This window comes from Macrobrachium rosenbergii, chromosome 36 (genome assembly GCF_040412425.1).
Source record: "Macrobrachium rosenbergii isolate ZJJX-2024 chromosome 36, ASM4041242v1, whole genome shotgun sequence".
Lineage (NCBI taxonomy): Eukaryota > Metazoa > Arthropoda > Malacostraca > Decapoda > Palaemonidae > Macrobrachium > Macrobrachium rosenbergii.
The window spans coordinates 26,981,210-27,001,979 of NC_089776.1; the positions used below are offsets into that span (position 1 = coordinate 26,981,210).

The window sequence follows — 20,770 nt, forward strand, 5'->3', positions numbered from 1 at the left end:
ATATATATATAATATATATATATATATACAAAACGTCGATCAGTTTATTCAAAGGACTGCTACCGCGGTGGGAATCAACAGCACTACCTAGACATTGCTGCTGTAGTAAATGCCAATGGCTTGGGATTCTACAGTAATATACTGTATCCAAAGGCAGGGGAGCGCCAGATAAAGGGTTGTGAACCCTTTTGGTGGAGGAAATGGTCCTTCTCTCTCGTGAAGCCAGTGGCAACCATATATGATAAGTCAGTCTGTTTACTGGGCAACAGTGAGATGGTAGCAAACACTACAAGAATTATGGTCCACAATCCTTTACAACCGCAGAGGAGCCGTTGCAGAGGGTTGTGAACCCATTGTAAGAGGAAATACCCCTATATGCATTGGAGTCTTTTTCGATGCCAACAAGTTCCTCGTTGGGAGAGTCGGTAGAGTTGTCAACTAGGCCCGAGTTCACGTCTCCGGCCGGCCAATGAAGAATTAGGGGAATTTATTTCTGGTGATAGAAATTAATTTCTCGGTATAATGTGGTTCGGATTCCACAATAAGCTATAGGTCCCGTTGCTAGGTAAACCAATTGGTTCTTAGCTACGTAAAATAAATCTAATTCTTCGGGCCCGCCCTAGGAGAGTTGTTAATCAGCTCAGTGGTCTGGTTAAACTAAGGTATACTTAACTTAAAATCGATGCCAATAGTAATTGCACATTTCTAACCTGTGGGATTCATGCAAAATTAAGGAATGGCATCCCCACCACTCTGCGTGGTGTAAGAACCACCAACTGGTCAGGGGGCATGGTGCGTGCATAGCCTCCGACCCTGTAGTGACATTACAAAAACCAGAGAGAATAAAATTCTAAGTCTTGGGATACTGAATCTGCAGGTTGTGGTACAGTTAAGAAAAAATGTATAACTGATGATTTATTAAATGAGAAAAGGCCAAATACTCTGGCATTTAGAACGAAACAAGGCGAAAGATTCAAGTTCTCAGGAATGGGTATCTGAAAGGTGTAGAGCTGGGAAGAGGTAGCGTCTGAAGATTGGGGATGGCTGAAAGAGTAAAACTGTTAAGTTCGATAACTGAGTGTGATAGGAAAATCGTGAGTGTATTTCCCAGAACTAGAAAAGAATGCGACTGAAAAATAAATGTGTCTGGCTGGGTTTAACAACTATGAAATCTTGGTTGTTCTAGGACATAAGAGTAGAGATAGGTAATAGGAAAAGCTATGGTGGTGCTAGTAGGCACTGATTTTCCGAAGTAAATGAGAATAGAGAATGTCTTATAGAAATGTTTTTGAAAGAGACTTTATTGTTTGAATACAGTATTTACTAGACTGTGCCACTAAAACGTAGATGGACGGCCAAATTGCTGGATGAAATGGTGATACATCTGGTCATTATATTGTTGAACAATACGTTAAGATGAATATAAATTTAATTTGGAGAGAAGGGGGATGAAAATATGGCTGTAAATATAATAAAAAAAAAACTGAGTCTGATAAGAAAGAAGTCAAAAGATAATATAAGGAAATGGATGAACTAAGGGCTAGGTTTAAGACTCCATAACGGGTTTCGAGGGGCATCAGTGAGTATTTTTGGATAAAAGAGGGGAACATGAAGGGAAAAAAACAGTAAGTAGTAGGATGAGAAAATAAAGGATCTAATGACAGAAAAGGGAAATTATTTAGCCGGAAATAAATGACAAAAAAAGATTATGTGCATGTATGCAAGTGGTTGAATGCGGCAGTCACGAAGACAGGGAGAAAGAGACATAACAAAAACAGCTGGAAGAAGTCTGGCAAGAACGTTAGTGAAAGTAAATGCAGAGAGAAAGATTAATGAACAAACTGCAGAACAAAAGATGCAAATGGAGAAAAAAAGTATACCTTAGTTTAACCAGACCACTGAGCTGATTAAAAGCTCTCCTAGGGCTGGCCCGAAGGATTAGACTTATTTTACGTGGCTAAGAACCAATTGGTTACCTAGCAACAGGACCTACAGCTTATTGTGGAATCCGAACCACATTATACCGAGAAATGAATTTCTGTCACCAGAAATAAATTCCTCTAATCCTTCACTGGCCGGCCGGAGAATCGAACGCGGGCCTAGGAGAGTGCTAGGCGAGTACGATATCGACCCATCCAATGAAGAACTGCAAATGGAGAGATGCTGTCTGAAGTGAATGAGTCTTGGATCAATGAAGAGGGTATTCTGAAGATCAGTCGAATATGGAATGTAGAAGAGAGACAGCGCTAAATGGCGCAAGTGTACAAAGCGTGAGTGTAAATTAGGGATTACTCGTGGAAGTTGAAGACGGGAGGATGGCAATTAAGGCACTGAAAAACTGGAAGACGCCATGAGTTGATGGGAATGCAATGCAGCATTTTTCACGTTGTCACCATATGTTCATAAACTCTTGTGGACGGTCAAAAATCATCATAACAAAAATAAAAGATTATACGAATGGGCATACATGTGCGTCTGGGGTTAAAAGTGTGTGTAAAGTATCTGTAACTTCACACGTACGATCATTATTTTTCATATTTCTTTAGCACATCGCCCTGCATGAATTAAAAATCTCATAATCTCTGCCAAAATAATGTTACCGATGTTTAAGAAAAGTTTACAAAATAAAAATAAGACTTAACCAGTACGAACAGCGTCAAAATTTTTCCTTCACAAGAAATTGATTATGGATTTGTCAATGGTTTTCTACTGCAGATCATTGCTCAAACAATTGTGGAGTTTATTTTTCAATCCCAGTTATAATTTAATTGTTGAAGGGTAGGGTAAGCGTCCCCCATCCCCACCCTGGCTACACCAGTGGCATCTTGCGAGAAAGGCCCCAATATAATGAGGACCAAAACAGCGCTGCGAGAGAGACAGTAATTTCATTCGGGACGTCATGAATCCGCGTTGGGGCTGAAAGCTCCCTCCGATTCTATTTGCTTTTGGGGCCAAAACCAAACAGGACCTATGATAACAGAGAAAATTTCCTTTATCCTGAATGATAACCGTATCATTAACAGATAACGACGCTGATTACGCAAGCGTCGTCAGTTTGTCAATAACGAAGGTGCCATTCAACTGAAAGGCAAAGGTTTCGCGTTTAGTATAAGAAAATTTTTTACTGGATGCCACTCATACTACTAATGTTTTTATGCCTCCAGTGAACGCTACTGTACTGCTCGTGGTGTGCGTGCACCTTATGCTTTCTACACGTCTCTCCCCTTGGCACCTGCTCAACCTATTTTATCAACACGCCAGTCTTCTCTGACCCTGTCTCAAGGTTTCGCTCCTGGGCACTTTCTTCACAATCTTCTTCTTCTGATTCTTCTTTGCATTGTTATAGCTCACACACATCATACAGTAGGAGTGTTCCAGCTTGTCTCTTCCACTCTGGATACAATTTACCTTTCGCTAAACGACAGTTTTCGTCACGGTAATTCTAACGAGTGAAACTAAAATTACTTTATAGGACCGGATACGCATACCTCGTTAAAAGAAGATAGATATTTCTCAAGAAAGGGACAAAAAACATTAAATATGAACTTGTCGGGAAACAAGTCAAGCGAGAGCTTTGCCCCACATGAGAAAAGATGGTGCTGGTTTTACTTTCAGTCAGCATTTCGAAATTAACTTTTATTTGTCGTTGTATCAAGACCGATATACAATGCACAACCATCCACAACTATAACATCTATTTCAAGACCAATATACAATACACAACCATCCACAACTATAACATCTATTTCATCTTGAAAACCACTGTCGTTGTAAAATACAGTAATGTCAATAGGAGCTTAATGTATTACAAGATTTGGTTTCCATCGACCACAGCATTCCAAAGGAATGCGGAGAGCAAAGAAAAGCTGGGCAGCCTCTTTTAGGTACTATGACTCTGAGAAGTGTCATCCATCCATGTAAGTGGAAATAAAACACTGAAAAGAAAGGTCTAGGAGACTTTGGAGACGGAGGGTCACAGAGGACCGTGGTGTTGGTGAGGACAAGTGGAGGAGTTGCAAGAAGGAGAGACGTGTTGCATACAGTAAGTTGCATGCAAACCATAAGCAATCGTGTTCGGTGGAGTCGTAATAGTATAAGTAAATTCTGATGATCATTTATAAGTTAGCAAAAACCCTCACAATTCAGATAAAGTATTGCAACGACCTTACAAGTTAACTTTCATAAATTTGCCGGATCAGTTATACTAAGTCTCGATGAATTATTAGTCATTGTTCATCAATAATTGATGCGTAAGCAAAGATCTATGAAATGAATTAGATGACTCATAGGAATGGAATGGAATACAGAATTCACGGCAAAGGCCAAGCGCTGGGACCTATGAGATCATTCAGTGCTGAAAGGGAAACTGACAGCAAGAAGGTTTGAAAGGTGTAACAAGAAAAAAAAAATCACAGTTGCACTATGAAACAATTGTTGGAGAGGGTGGAAAGTCAGATGGAAGAAAGAGAATATGTACGGAGGTACAGTAAAAGGAATGAAAGAGGTTTCAGCTATGGCCGAAGGGACGCTGCAAAGACCTTTAATTAATGCCTACAGTGCACCACGTGAGGTGCACTGACGGCACTAACCCCGCCGCCCTCCCCTACGGAGGATGATTCATAGGATTTAGCGCGTCTTTTGGGACAAACATGATTCGCCTGAAACCAAATGAAGTTTTCTCTTCGATAACCTACAAAACTGACAGTCCTACTGATCTCTGTAAATTCCTCTTGCACGTTATTATAATAAAAGTAAAAAATAAACACGGACACACAAACGTTCATATCTTGAAGCCAGAAGCCAAAACAGAATAACCTGTGCCATTTTTTGCAAGTGGATCTTAAACCTCACTAACAAGTCATCGTCATAATCGGGTCAGGGTAATAAACAACAAGATATTTAATCGCATGTCCACCACTAGTCGCCAAACATTGTGAACTCATCAACCAGGTCACCTACAATCCACTTTTTAAATTCTGGAATTCACCCCTGCTTCCATATTCCCAGCGCCCTGCAATTTCGCTGTTTAAGAGTCAAGTGCATCATCACCTCAGGCTATCCAATGACAATATCTTATTATTCCTTTGATAAGTAACCTTGCCAATTCCGGGTTCATTAGCCAGTCTGTACAACAGACCACGGATGCCTTGCATGCGCCAACCTCAGTGTTCATTATCTCGACTGGAGAAAAATGATTTGCCAACAATTAAACTGTAAAAGGTTTCGCCTGACAAGTCACCTACTTCTTTCAGGAACTATCCCACTTACATCTCTCTCTCTCTCTCTCTCTCTCTCTCTCTCTCTCTCTCTCTCTCTCTCTCTCTCTCTCTCTCTCTCTCTCTCAACAACTTTCAGGAAACTGGTAAGCATCCTACCCTAACAAGGAATATAATTATGGGCATTCCTTGAAACGAGAAGCAGCTCTGGACACTCGCCCACTGAACTAAGCTATTCTAAACACTCAGACGTGAAGGAAATAGCACTGAGCATTCCAGTGGCGAAGGAATAAATTCTAAGCAGTCTCAGAAAATTTGGAAGCGGTTCTAAGCACTACTCTGAAAACGAGGGGTTAGAGGGGGATAGGCTAAGCATTTCTGAGCGTTTCCTTGACAATCGTACGCACTTCCCAAGGAAAACAAGGACTCAGATACAAACACTTCCTTGGCAAGGTAAGCATTTCTGGACAATTACCATGCCTAAGGAAACGTCGTTTTACTACATCCGTGGCACATTTATAACTTCCGGAACTTCCTTTACATATGTATTCATGCTTTGGCTTCCTTGTGACACTATTAGTATGACCACTCTTCCTGCAAATGGAGGAAACATACTTGGAGAGATTTTCACTTAAGATGAAATATGTTCCAGCTGTTTCCGGAAGGGGAAAGAATGTTTAGACCTACTCTCGTATACAAAAAAATTAATAAATAAAAATTAAATGTAATGTCTTTCAGAAAAGACCTTTCTGACAATAATGCACTGGTGAGTTCGAACTCCCTCAAGACAAACGACAAATAAAAGTAAACTGTCGTAAGACAAAGATTGCAAGCTAGGTCCTCTTCCACGAAAATGGTAACACGGGCACGTAATCTCGAAAGACAACTGCGCTCTAATCTACAAGCCAGTAAAAATGTGAAAAAAGAAAAAACAATAGGCGTGTTTGGAATATTCACTTTCGACTACCCTCATCAAAGCAATATTGGTGCTTAGTCTCTTTCCTCCTAACGGGATCATGCGCAATCATCCCACTACAAGAGTAGGCATGTTTGGAATCTGAATACAAAGGCCCATTCGACCTTTTAACTCGGCAAGAACTACCGGAAACCCATGTTTACAGTTCTCTTATCCTCTATGATTTTAGGCTTATGTTTGACCAAGACTCATCTTCTTTGCGTCCCATATGACAAGGAAACATTTATAGACGGCTATATATCGAACATTTAGAATGACGTTTGTTTCATATTACAAATGACGCAGACTGAAACAACACGATTAACAATAAAACCATACACCACCATAAGTAAATGACCGAATAAACACATTAATTGACCAACCCCGCGCACAGAGGCCAAAAAAACATCCACTTAGACAAAAAAAAAAAAAATACTGACGAAAGTTAAAAGGAAATTCCTATCTAATCTCTGTGGACACTACGTCATAAGTTGGGTTGGCGCTGAGGCAAGGACCGCTTAAGAAGAGGGAATAGAATTACACACGCTGACAGCATTTTTTTTTTTTTTTTAATTCACTGTCATATAATTTCTTCTTGCGTTTTTATCCTAATCCAAAACAAACGACGACTAGCATTTTAACTTGAATTTCTTCCATGTAAGAACTGAGGAGCAAAAAAAAAAAAATGAAGACCTCTCAACGTCTAAAGAATCTTCAGACTTTCTGGGATTTTCCGAGTCTCTTTTTCACTGTCACTGGAGCTAATTAATCAGAATCTCGTCATAATTTGTAATTAATTATCTAATACTTTAATGAGGGACTGAAATTTATGCCTAATATTACGCGGGGTTACAAGTCGAATGAGAGACTGAAATTTATGCCTAATATTGCGCGGGGTTACAAATCAAAGTTAACAGAAAATTTTAGGTACTCGAATAATTTTTTACCACACACACACACACACGGGCACGCACACACACACACGTATATATGTGTGTGTGTGTTGTTGTGAAACCTACCAATCACAGTTAACGATTATGTATTCGTTGAGGCTACACAAAATGAACAGTAAACTAAATGATATCCAAGTTTTTATCACTACTTTCTTTGTTTTCCCTCTAAAAAACCTAGAATCCGAATTTAAATAACGAAATAAAGAAACAGTCCACCCAAACCACCGAATTGAGCTCTACACACGAAATCCGAAAGTAACCAACCACAGTGTTTTATAGCATTAGAATTGATATTTCAGCTCATGTGTACATACAGTATATTTCTGTACGTACTTAATTTACATTTAGGTGAGTTGAAATGGATCAATTTCTGGTCTCATAATAATAATAATAATAATAATAATAATAATAATAATAATAATAATAATAATTATTATTATTATTATTATTATTATTATTATTCCTTAAAAGCGACCAGCTAGTTTATGAGTACCAAATACCGCTCGAATAAAATTAAATTTTTCATGGAATCTTATCTACTGTAATCACAATACTTCATGATCGTTATCACAGTCTATTCATCGTCTACGAGTCGCCAAGAGACTTCTTACCTTTATCTCCAAACTTTTGAAGTACTTGATTTCCTCGTTGTTCGTTGTAGCGAATGCCTCATAGTACGGTATATCCTAATCTTCGAATAAAACCCGACTGCGCCTTCAGAATGATTACCACGTATTACCATGTGCTCCTTACCCTTGAACGATCTATAAACCCAGACCTCACACACAATATATCGCGAAAAACGTATTCGTGTGTGTGTGTGTTCGCGTGAGAGCCAATGCGTGCGTCTCACCTTTAGTATATATAACTAAATGTTCTTGTTGACTAAACTAAAGAGAAATTTTATAATTTAGTTGTAAAAACAACGCCTCTTTTTCAACTGTGACACAAAAACTTGCGGGTAAAACAGTAAACAATTTTAAACTAAATATACATTGTGTCTCACTTTGCACATTCTTCAGTTATTTGCCTCTCGCGATGGCGTTCAAAGATGACATTACCCTTGCATTTATCATCTCTACCTTCGCATAATTACTGGGTTACAAATTGAAGAGCGCAGTCTGCAAGTCTTCTTATCAAATAAACATTTTAGTTGCAACAAAAAACACAACGTACTTTATTATTATTATTATTATTATTATTATTATTATTATTATTATTTTTAGCAGTAGAAGTAGTAGTAGTGTTAGTAGAATCTGAGACGTGGGAAAAAGCTCTGTATCCTTGACACTGTAAACAACATAAAACTAACAGGCACTATAACTAAACTGTAGCTCAGGCAATCCTGTCACGGAGATAACGGCCTAATTTTTGTCTACCCAGCACACCGGGTTCATGACAAGGGTGGGATGGCTTTGCCAAAAACTGGCTTTCAGGACATCCCAAGGAAGCAAGAGAATAAGATGACCGACCAAGTAAGGTTCTATATGCCAAGAGAACACGCCAAGATCCACTTATGGGCTCAACAATACAAACCATTATGCTCAAACAATAGATCCGCTCGCGCTAAACAGGAATTTTAGTTCTTGACAGGGATCCTCAAAGCATAAATGGAAAAAGGGTCACACCAAGAACAGAATGGAAGAGAGAGAGAGAGAGAGAGAGAGAGAGAGAGAGAGAGAGAGAGAGAGAGAGACTTCAGACTCGCCCATCCCTGGCAACATATATATCCTCTCCCTCTCTTTTTCAGAGCTGTGGCGACGCCTCAGCATAACTGCCCTCAGGCCAGTCCCAATTCCACCCGACGCCTCGTATATATAGTCTTACCCGGCACCCTAGCCCCTTACACCCACTTATACTCACCCCAAAGGCTGCTAACCCCAGCATCTCTACTGTCTCTTATCATAGCAATCTTCCACCCCCAACAACTCCCCCTCTGCCCAACTCGGCCCCTCAGACACGATAACAAGAAAATTCTCCGCAACCGACCATCACCTTTTGCCCGACATTACAAAGCCCTCAAGTTTGAATGAACCTGAAAGAAAGAAGAAACAATTCTGATCATACTCATCCCAAAGCGACACCACCCCTTCCCTTCCCATAATTAATATAACAATTGCATATCCCGTACATACAAGTATATGTATGTAAATATTCACATACACATCTGGTCGGTTGATTTTACGATACAGTATCTAATCTTTACGAGGTATGTGATTGAGAGTGACAGGGAAATGAGATATACATAATGGGCAATTGCAGAGGAATACGCGATTTCTTGAAATACAGCACCTTCAGTTTTATTACATTATAGCTAAAGAAGAATTCCTTCAGCGCAAAACGAGACTATTCCACTCACAGTCTCTGCCTCTCCCCAGTCCCCTCTCTGCCATGCCACAATTACCCATTATACTTACTCGAATCCGAATCATCACCTGAAACATTCATTAATGTGTGGCATCTGACTCCTGTCAATAAATGACAACATTTCACCACGGCTAATCAACGAATTAATGTCTAATCTTCCTTGAAAGAAACTGAAATCCGTCCAAAAGCCATAAAGAACGAGAAAAGAATTCCGACAGAAAATGTTGAAATGGTACACGGCCCCTGGCGCCTAAAGGGATGTCCAGAAAGACCCTACCTTCTGAATTCTCCACCTCTCTCATCCTTCCCCTCCCTTTTAAGAAGTCTTGTTTCTTCATTCTCTCTGCAACGGCATAAAAACCCCTTCCCGACGTGTCAAAACATATTTCATTCATATTTTGTCAATTCAGATTCATCTTATCACGATAAGATAAAGATTGTTCACTTCCAAGCCAGTGTTGTTGATGATCATCAGGAATGAATGAGTTACTCAAGTGAGTCATAAGTGACGTCACCTTCAAACCACCTTACTCCAATGTTGCCAAAACAGAGCAGTGACTAACGGCAGATGTTAATTTATAAAAAAGAGGTAATTTTGAGCCTATCTGTAAATATATACAAAATATGAGGCCATAACACTGAATAGATCAATACAGCAGGTCTGTCGCCGACGGACGGCACCTTGTACGCCTGGCAGTGATGTCATAAGGAGGCTGGGCTCTTGGACCACGCAAGGAGATAGGACTCTTTCTTGTTTACGCGAGAGGAACGACACCTTCCCCCCCTCCCCCGCAGCCCTCCACAAACCCGCACACAGACTGCGAGGGATTTGGCATTACAGTACAATTTGTCTGCACACAGGAATTCCCAATTAATCTTGCTTACCGAACCATGACATCATTGCATTCGTAGACTTTAAAAAAAATGCAAGAAAAGTGTCGAAACACTTTTAAAGATATACTTACAAAAACATTAAAAGTGAAACTCAACCATCTGGAGATTTGATTAACAAATGCAAAACCACAGTATAACTACGGCATACAATACACCCTCCTCTTATAAAACACATTCAGTGTCCTAAACGTCATTATAAAAATATCAATGACTGGATATAGTAATTTATATCTAATATGGGGAAACATGTAGATGAATAAAATAACTCTACGTGAACAATCTTCTCTTTGAGAATCTGATTGATGGAAATCAGTCAATTATTCTTTTTTTCTTTACGAGAGAGAGAGAGAGAGAGAGAGAGAGAGAGAGAGAGAGAGAGAGAGAGAAGAGAGAGAATCCAAAATAAATTCCAAGAACCACAATGATTTCCACATGAAGTTACAATACTCGAGAGGCGGTCAAAAACAACAGCGATGACAATACAATTTCAATCACACATACATGAGGGCATTACAAGTTCAAAATCTCGACGATCAAAACAGTACGAAAACTACCGGGAGAATGCATTAGAGAACAGAAATCAGAAGACCCAACATCAATTCTGAAATGACGTCGTTCGCTTTTAAACGGGATCCCCGTTAATCTCCTATTATGCGACGATGCAGGCCAGCTCCTTTGCGAACGCGTGCACGCTGAAGAACCGCCAAGATCCTTTGGCGCCCCTTCAAAAATCCTTTTTTACATATCCCACAGAAATACAAGTGAGGTTTCGTTGTGGCAACACTTGCTGGAATTCACAGGGGTCTATGAACGATAGACTGAAGGGTGATCTTCAAGTCTCAACTAAAGAGTTCACAATTAAAGTCCCTTAGCAACACATCATCCCACTCACAGTTGAGCCAAGCGCAGTCGATAAACAGGATATGCCCACAGAATACTAAGTTTCTAAGAGACGAATTCACTTATTTTCTACCAAGCGCTTTCACGCTCATTCACGCATCGTCGTGGGATAAAAACATCTTTTCGTACCCCCGACGACGCGTGAATAAACGTGAAGGCGCTTGGTACTGATCATCTGCCTGTTATTTCCTATGGTATTCGCTTGTAATATATATATATACTGTATACATATATATATATAATGTATATATATTATATGTTGTGTGTGCGTGTGAGCATAGGCCTATGTACGAAAGGAGTCACTTATGGCAAATCCTTTATAAATTAACCCTGAAATGAAAACCACATTTTCTTTGGCTTAATGACAAAACGTTCCAAACTGACTTCCGCAGATTTCTAACACCCAAATCTTAGTCGAAATAAAATCTAGGCTCTTCATGCAACGAGATCTTAGAAATAAGATAACCATTTGTAATGCATGAGAATCTGCTGTAAAGAAGTGTTAAGCTTCTCAAACTTAGCTCTAGAACTTTAAGTTTTTCTCTCAGTAACTGACCTGTAGTCAACAGTGACAGCATGAGAAATACAGAGGCAATGAAATTAAAAGCTAATTTACAGTTTTCTAGTAGTCATGCTTGCACACTTCCTGGGATAAATAATCCCATATCAATATAATGAAACCTATAGACTGATGTAAATTCCACAACTACTGAGTCTGGGGTTACTGTGGCCCCACTCTTAGGTGTCTAAGTGGTTTCTTGCCACTGAATGGAAGTGGTTCTAGCTAGAGGAGGTACAGACCAGGCAACTAACGTTCTCAACAGATGTTCCCTAGCTGTACGAACCTAAGGGCTCATTGGTAGCTGGTTTTGAAGAGAGACAATAACAATAACAACATACATCTTGCTGAAATGACAAAGTTCGTGCACACCAGGGGTATCAGCACTCGACGGTGCCTTTAGAGGATTGCAAACCAAAATCCGTGTCAAAACCTTTAGAGCGATACCAGTTTTGGATGATTGACTGTATTTTGCTGACAGCCAAAAATACTGACAAGAATGTCAAAGAAGCAGCAACAGCTCAAAATGACTCGCTCTCTGGCATTTCTGTGGGAGAGGAAGACTCAACGAGGCAGCTGTTCATCACAGGTGTCAAGTTCACACTCGACGAGCGCACTACACTTGATCCGACCGGTCTAGTAAACAAACTGGGACCACAGTCGCAGCGTGTTTGCCTGTGTGCCTGTGTGTGGCTACAGAACTTTAGGCGTAGTTTGTATATCTTTAACTATGGCTACAGAACTTTAGGCGTAATTTATATATCTTTAACTATGGCTACAGAACTTTAGGCGTAATTTATATATCTTTAAAAGATCTCACAATGGACAGAGACCTGTCGGCGATCGAACTTGCGCTGGCAACAAAAGTAATTTTTGATGGAGCCGTAGCTGTAGACGGGTACCAGAACCATGCTCAGTTTCGGGAGGAACAAGAGATTGCAATGATGGCTAAGGGACTCAGGTAACCGAGAAGGGCAGCGGGTATATCAAATGACTCGGGTAACAGAAAAGAGCAAAGATATATAAAAGGACTCGGCTACCAGAGACGGGCAGTGATATCGAAGGTTCGATCGGCTACCTTCGAATCCGAACCTCGTCCCGTCAGGGTAGCTTTTCTGACAATTCTGCTAAAACTCGCGTACAAATCATTCTTTGCCAGGAAAACAAAAGTATTATAAATAAAAAAATAAAACCTTCGTATACTGAAAATCACATTTATTGTCGCTGCCTGCAATGAAAATAAATAAACCACCGAAGATATAAAACCCATCATGAAGAAATGAATTCCAAAATAAAAGCTCAGTCAACGATCAAGTTAGAAATTCCACTTATGTACCAAAAACATCGACTCAAGCCATTTACGCTTCTGAGAATCTCCCCGAACCTATCTCATGGCCAACATCACGTCTACAATTATCCCACAACGCGGATTGCGTCATTCAGAAAACCGTAACTTCTATGCAGTGCATTCCAAACATCCTTCAGGAGTCAATGCACAAATAAAAACAATTTAAATGGAACTGCAAGAAAAAGAGGACTACACGCTGTAAGACTGGCGAGTTGCTAATGCCGTGTATGACGTCACCGCAAAGGAATCCTGAGACATGACACAACACACACAGGAATAATCGTGGCATAAACAATCCTATTGCTACTCGGTTACAAAGAGGCCGATAACGATGTCAACATGACAGCTACTGAGAATGTCCTCAGTCCTCAATGTTATGTATTGCCAATGACCGCGACTCTTTTTGGAAAATGTCTGCATGTCAGCGACACTTCAAAGCAAGTCAACACATAGAAATGAAATATTAACACCTAGAATGCATTAGTATACAATACCATGCAAATTTACCCAGTATGATTAGTGTTCCGTCAATTTCTATTTGCTACGTCCTCCTATGAGCATACACATGCATGCTCCTTGAAACAGTGAAGGCTAAATGTACATTAAATCAATTTGCGATGAAATGTAAGTACATACTCGTATATGTTTAAACACTTTGGCAACGTACATCACACACAACACACACACACACACACACACACACACACACACACACACACACACACACATATATATATATATATATATATATATATATATATATATATATATATATATAGTATATGTATAAGCGCTCGTGCACGTGATTTAACATAAGTTATTTCTACAATCGTATAATTATTATAAATTTAGTATTCACGCAATAAGACCCAGCAAGGGATACTTGTATAAAAAAAGGAGAACATTCGCAAAGCAAGAACTCTGTGATATCAGCAAACGTCTTCTAACAGGAATGTATAGACGCTCAAAAGTATAAAACTAAACATAAGCTTGTAAGCACAAATCGGAATACTCCCGTTATGTTTTCAAGGGGGTTTGTCAAGCACAAATCTTTTTCAATAAAGAGTTACAGACTACAGAGTAATTATCACTGTTCTGAAGCACTGCTAGGGAGCATCGTTGCTGCTTCCGACAGCGTTCGATACATCACCGAAGAGCAAAAGGCTTTCAGTGTTATGTATTTGTTTTGACTAATCCGGGGGTTGAGAAACGTTTGTTTACATAGAGAGGATACATAATGGAGGCCAGGACCGTCACACGTTTATTCTAATGAAGTTTCTCGTAGGAGCGCTCTCTAGTTTGGGGCACACTAACAAAAAAATATCAACGCAAAGTCTTACAAGATACCTCATCAAATTTTTACCTCAGAAATAATGCAAACCCGTGCCTATACGTTTGCCTCCTTTAAAGATGGCGTCCCCACGAAGCTGTCTCGAGCGATTTCCATGACCACTTCCACCACCGTCTGCTGCCATCCTCCTCCTCCACCACCACCACCTCTTCCTCCTCCTCACCCTTGGCTCCAGCAGCAGCCCCGCGGCGCCAACCCCAATTGGTTGATTATTTTGCCTCATTTTCCTAAATTCGTTTCACTTGCTTCGCCTCCCTCAGGAATCACTAACACCTTAACACTATCACAAAGCCACTCAGAAGTCAAGTCGACAATCACACTTACCTCCAGCCACCACCGACTGCGTGTACGTCCAAACGCCACCACCCCCGGCCTCCACCACACACACACTGACACTCACGCACACGTCTTCCTCAGGTGTACACACTTACACACACACACCCACTGCCACTCGTTCGTGCGTGCGTGTGTGTGCGCCGCCTTCGGGGTTTAGGTAGTTGAGAATTTTTCTCTCTTGAATACAGGGAACATCTGAATTAGGACCCCAGTTGCCATCTTTAGCATGGACTCGGTATCCTAAATATTCAGCATTCTTAATTTAAAGGATAATATTTACAATAGTCCGGATAGTCAGTGACCTGTAATACTAACAGTTCTTTCAGAAGCCAAATAAAAAAATAAAATAAAGGAGGCGGGTATTTTTAGATGTGCTTCAGTTTTATCACGATATTTAAAGGATTTTAAAACTATTTTCAACTGGCCAATAAACAGGAAAAATAAGTTCGAGCTCGATACACATTACGCATAAATCCGACAGGAAAACACATACCACACATAAGTGATGAAAATAAATTCAGGCATAATATACCTGCCCTGGGAATGCCAAGTTACCTTTACAAATAACACACGAGAAATTCTACGGAATGTAAACATACAAATTCACGATAAACCTTTGTCAACGTAATGTCTGCGTCAAACAAATTACAAGTATATTGTCGAAGTAATAATATGACACAATATCAACGTTATATCAGTCAAATGACATATCAGCTCACGAAGATTTTAATGACCATGAATGTGGACAATGGAATTATACTTTTTTTTGCCAACTATAAACAAGGGTGGATGGTTTTATTAAAAAAAAATGTTCAGATTGTTAACAAGAGAATAGGTAAAGTAAGCATTACAATTTATATATATATATATATATATATATATGTATGTGTGTGTGTGTGTGTGTGTGTGTGTGTGTGTGTGTGTGTGTGTGTAAAATTCAGCATCTCAGGATGTCTCACTGGCGGTAGACAAGAAGTTGCGATCTGATGAAGCGGCTCGTACCCAAGATATTCCTCCCTCACAACACCAACCACAGATGGTCTACTTTGAATGGTAGACATCTGCTGTAGATTCTTAATGGTACCCAACATCTCTCATGCAAACCTTCAAGAAAAGCTTTTCTCTCACGAGGGGAGCTGGATAGTTTGCTCGATAGTGTAGAGGTGCTGCGTAGTGTAGAGAATGATAGTGAAGTCCCACTTGAGAGACAAAGTTTCCGAAGAAAACAAGACTACTCAAATCTCCTCATAAACATGGATAACTTTACTGAAGTGGAAAGATTATGCTGATCTATACCCTTCCGTCTGAAAACGATAGCCTTTTTCCACCTAGACTGACAGGAGTTTGCCATAATAGAGGTAGCCTAGATGAGGAAGTCTGATCTGCTAACCAGAAGTTTTGATAGGGAGAGAGAGAGAGACCTTCTACAACACCAATCACTTTCCTTGGTACTACACATTCCACAAGGATAATCTCCAAACATGTAATCAAGAGGGTTAGCAAACTGAGGAACGTTCCATATGGAGCCAATGAGGTGCCACCAGGGTCATTCTTAACCTTGGTGTAATCAACTCTCGACTGATAACCCAGCAAATCAGACTCAATGATAGAAAGGCATACCTGTCCAAAATATCCAAGGGCTACTGAAAGATATCTCCCGTCACCAACCAGAGATCTGGTACGGGAGAGCAGAACACTGGGACCTTTCTGTTTAGCCATGTAGTGAACGGGTCAGTCACTGATGTTCCTAAAGCTCAGACAACAGCTGTCCCAGCTGGTTTGCCACCACGTTTACCTGCCAGGAAAATAATATTTATTTCACAAGATGTTCAAAAGATATTTAAAAAGAGAAACTAAAGAATCTCAGTAATCTATGTTAATGTCCTTTGCCTCTGTTTTTTTACAATACCGGAGTTAATCCCAGACAGCTGTTCTTCACTTGAAGAGCTACCTCAAATGCATACACTAAAATGTTTATATACTTCTTCAAACTCAGTTGTCGTTTGCAAAGCTGAGTCTTTTTTGTAATTTTTTTTTTTTTGTTCCATTTTATATTGTTTGTTGAAAATGCTTTAAAGGCAAATGATCTTGCACTTTGTTTTTTCCGTTTCTTCATGGCCTATATATATGTATATATATATATATATATATATATATATATATATATATATATATATATATATATATATATATATATATATATATATATATACAGTATATATAATTTATACACTGAGGGGGTGTGGAACTTATCATGGAAACTCTCAAATCTGACTGAACGAGCTGAAACAGGTAAAACACCAATATAAAGTCTTCAACAGGGAAAGTTGCAGATTGCAGATAAACACTTAGGGTTACTTAAAATCACTTATATTTACAATTAACAATTACATCAGAAGAATGGGGAAATTCGAAACGGACAGGTACAACAGAGTCCTGTCGAATAACTACATCTACAACAAATTAACCGATAACAGAACTTGGGAAAAATCCACTTTGAAGAACACCGTTGGGTGAGGGGCAGGGTTAGGACCACGGCACAAGCACAAGGTGAACAGTCAATTCCACACTTAGCAACTCCGTCTGCAATTGAGAGCTCATTCGGTTGCTTACAAAAACTAGGTCGCGCAATTAAGGAGAATCGAGGGATGCACGGAAGGTGCCAAGGCAACTCGATTCTAAGCACTGGTAAAACACGTGTGAATTTTGGACATTTAATCACTGCACTAAATAAGCCAGGTCTCTGTGGAAAATCGCACTTAGGAAATTAAATAAATTTCAGTAGAAGAATAAAAGATTTGTGACTCATTCAAAACCTCACGTCTGGTACATTACCTTTCCGTTGGAGACAGGGGGTCCCCGTCTTCAGCGCCAGCATGGAGGGCAAGAATTTAAGGGGCTTACACTGTAAAAAGACTGAGGCTCAAAGCAACCACGTGGGAATGTGACGGTAGAAAGTCACTCATCTAAGTAATATTGGTTATTTACGAACTGATTCATCATCCTTCTAATTATAAAACCACGAAAAGGAAAATTTTATTTATCAACGAATGTATAGCAGTGTAGCCACCCCTTGTTTTGTGTTTTTCTTCTCTCTATGCTATGCCTGAATTATCCCTATTCTTTTTGGCAACACTTATACAGCGTAAAGACTGGCGGACGCCACTTTTCTCATTTATGATGAATATCTTCTATACTAAAAGATATATCCCCATTGAGGTAAGATTTGAAGTAATAATGAAGTGTTAGTTCATCCGTGAATAATTAGAATGAAGAGAAATAGAATTAGTGAATTAGAACAACTTTGCAACATGGCATGCCGATTGCAGCGCGCAAGGCGGACAAAGTTTTCCTGATGTAACCTTGGGAATTTCCATTGCTGTTGACGATCTTGGACTAGGCTAAGCAGTGATTTAAGGAGGCCAAGCCTAGACTATTCATGATAAATGAACGATTATGCCTATTTTTGTAAACTAGTTATTGAAACAATGGCTACTTTGTTACCAGGAAAATCTCCTGAAGAGTCAGTTTCTGTTTATCATTGCTATAATTGAGGTCGGCTTGGATTGCATAATATAACAATAATAATAATAAGACCGGGTTTTAGACGCCCCTTATAACGAAGATGGTCTGTGTAGTGTGAAAATGTAAAAAAGGCACCCACCCCCGGAGACCGTGGTTGACGTCTGTAGGAAATTCTAATGGAATAAAGAAAACATGAAATAAATGATTTTTCTTCATCCAGAACTGAGACATGTGGATTCAAAATATCCCCCCAGAAGGATAGGATAAGGCAGGAGATTTTTGGTAATCATCACTCCCCCCAACTCGTCTTCACCAAGTATCAGTACCAAACACATCCTGATGAAGACTTCAGAATCTCCGATCCAGCTACGAGGAAATATGGTGTATGAAAATTCACTAATCTAGTTATGGATGAATAATGTCACGGGAAAATCATCCGTGACAGGAAGGGTTAAGACTAAGGAGCAGAGTGAAAGGGGCAAGTTTATGGAATCTGCTGCCAGGTGTTTTTGAGAAAGTGCCACTCGTGTGCTGCCTTTTAAGACTTTGGCAAATTATTTTTCCTCTTCCTTCCAGATGGCGTTGTCTATTCGCTGGGCAGTCTGTTTTCTGTGTATCCCAGACCATGTGGCGGGCCACTGGCCACATGGTGACCCGTTGCTAAGGCGCCAGTCACTTCCTCATTTGGATTAATCTCCTTCACCGGCTCATTGCACCTCTGGCAAGGATTTGGTCTTCAGAAGGCATTGGTAGAACTGTATAGTAGCTCCACGTCTGCGACTACCTTCTAACTCAACTTTTTCTACAGTTTTTTGGTTGCTAATTATGAATTTACCTTTAATTTTTGGCGCTCGAGTGTAATTGACCTGTAGTTAATCCCTGAAGTCCATCCAACAAGGGGTTTCCATACGCGATCTTCACAAGACAGAGCACGGTACGTGTGTTTCAAACGGTTCATATCCCATCCGGCAAGTGCAATAACTTGTTAACGTATGGGTACCCAACCCCCCCGAGCCAGTACTAAACAAGGCAAAAGGACATTCCATTTGGCCGACAACAAACAGATGCACCGCCAGTATTAGAACCCCTAAAAGTGTAGAAAAAACCAGTTGAAGAGGTAAAACAGTTAAGTATACCTTAGTTTTACCAGACCACTACCTGGAAAAAGCTCTCCAGCAGTCACTGGTCAAGGAAGAGGGTAGAGAGATTTTACGGGGCTAGGAACCAGATTGATTTCTTTAGAAGGGGGACCTTTTCCCACAACCTGCCTTTGTTAGTCAGCAGGGTTATTAACAAATGAATTTCTATCACAAGAAATAAAAGCAAATCTAACTTTCATCAGAGCTATACTGAAAGTTATTGAAAAACTTAAGAGGGTGGGATGGACAGAAGAGGTCTCAACGTTACACCCAACAAAGACATTCTGCACCTTGAATCGAGTGTAAAAAGTCAGGCGACTGAATAAGCTATTATAGAATTCCAAGGCATTTTACCTGGAAGAAAAATTATTAGCAGTCACTAATCAATTGGAATGAGGATGGAAAGATTAACGTTATCGGGGAAGACTGAAAGATTTCTTTAAATTAGATTGATATGTTTCCCAACAATATCCTGCAAAAAGTATTGTTATTATCATAAATTAACAACACTAAAATTGTTTCCAAGAAATAAAAAGCAAATCAAATTTATGAGAGCTATGACTGAAAGTTATTGCAAAACTTAAGAGGGCCTGATGAGGCATTAGAAGAGGTCTCCCTGGACTTATGTTATGCCTCCCCCAACCAAGTTGACATTCTGCACCTTGAACTAACATTGCAGGTAAGTCACCTTGACATGATATAAACTATGCTCTCTCCTTAATTTTGCCCCTTTTAATATCATTAACTTCAAAAAATTAACTCAAACAGAGTCAATCAATTGCAAATTATATATCATAACGTGACTAACTGACTACACTCTGGCAGGAGTGCCACGTTGTGACGGGGTTGGGGTAACAGGTTATTATTTCAGTCATTAGTTAAGATGCCTGGAAAGGACATCAGCGATCTTTTTATCCATACCTGTAATGTGTTCGATCCTCCAATTGTAATCTTGGAGGTTGAGACACCAACGCATCAGGTGCGTATTCTGATTTTGGAAAGTCGTGAGATACTCAAGGCAGTTATGATTGGTGTAGACAGTCAGTGGGAATTTGTGATCGGCATGATAGGACTCAAATTGCTTCATGGCCAGGATCATGCCCACTTCTTTTTCTATAGTGCTAGTCTTAGCTGGTTTGAGTTTCTTGGAATAGTAGGCTACTGGGTTCCTAACCTCGTCCTTTTCTTGGAACATGACCGTCCCAGTGCCAATCAACCACCATGCAG

General features: G+C 39.8%; 1 protein-coding gene across 1 annotated transcript in view; it reads right to left on the reverse strand.

Moving 5' to 3' along the window:
* Window positions 1-14,976, reverse strand: part of LOC136825030 (longitudinals lacking protein, isoforms H/M/V-like) — a 58,233-nt gene extending 43,257 nt beyond the window's left edge. The window contains exon 1 of the mRNA XM_067081058.1: window positions 14,868-14,976. The gene's annotated coding sequence lies outside the window, so the exon portion shown is untranslated. The remainder of the gene's footprint in view (window positions 1-14,867) is intronic.
* Between the last annotated feature and the right edge of the window lie 5,794 nt (window positions 14,977-20,770).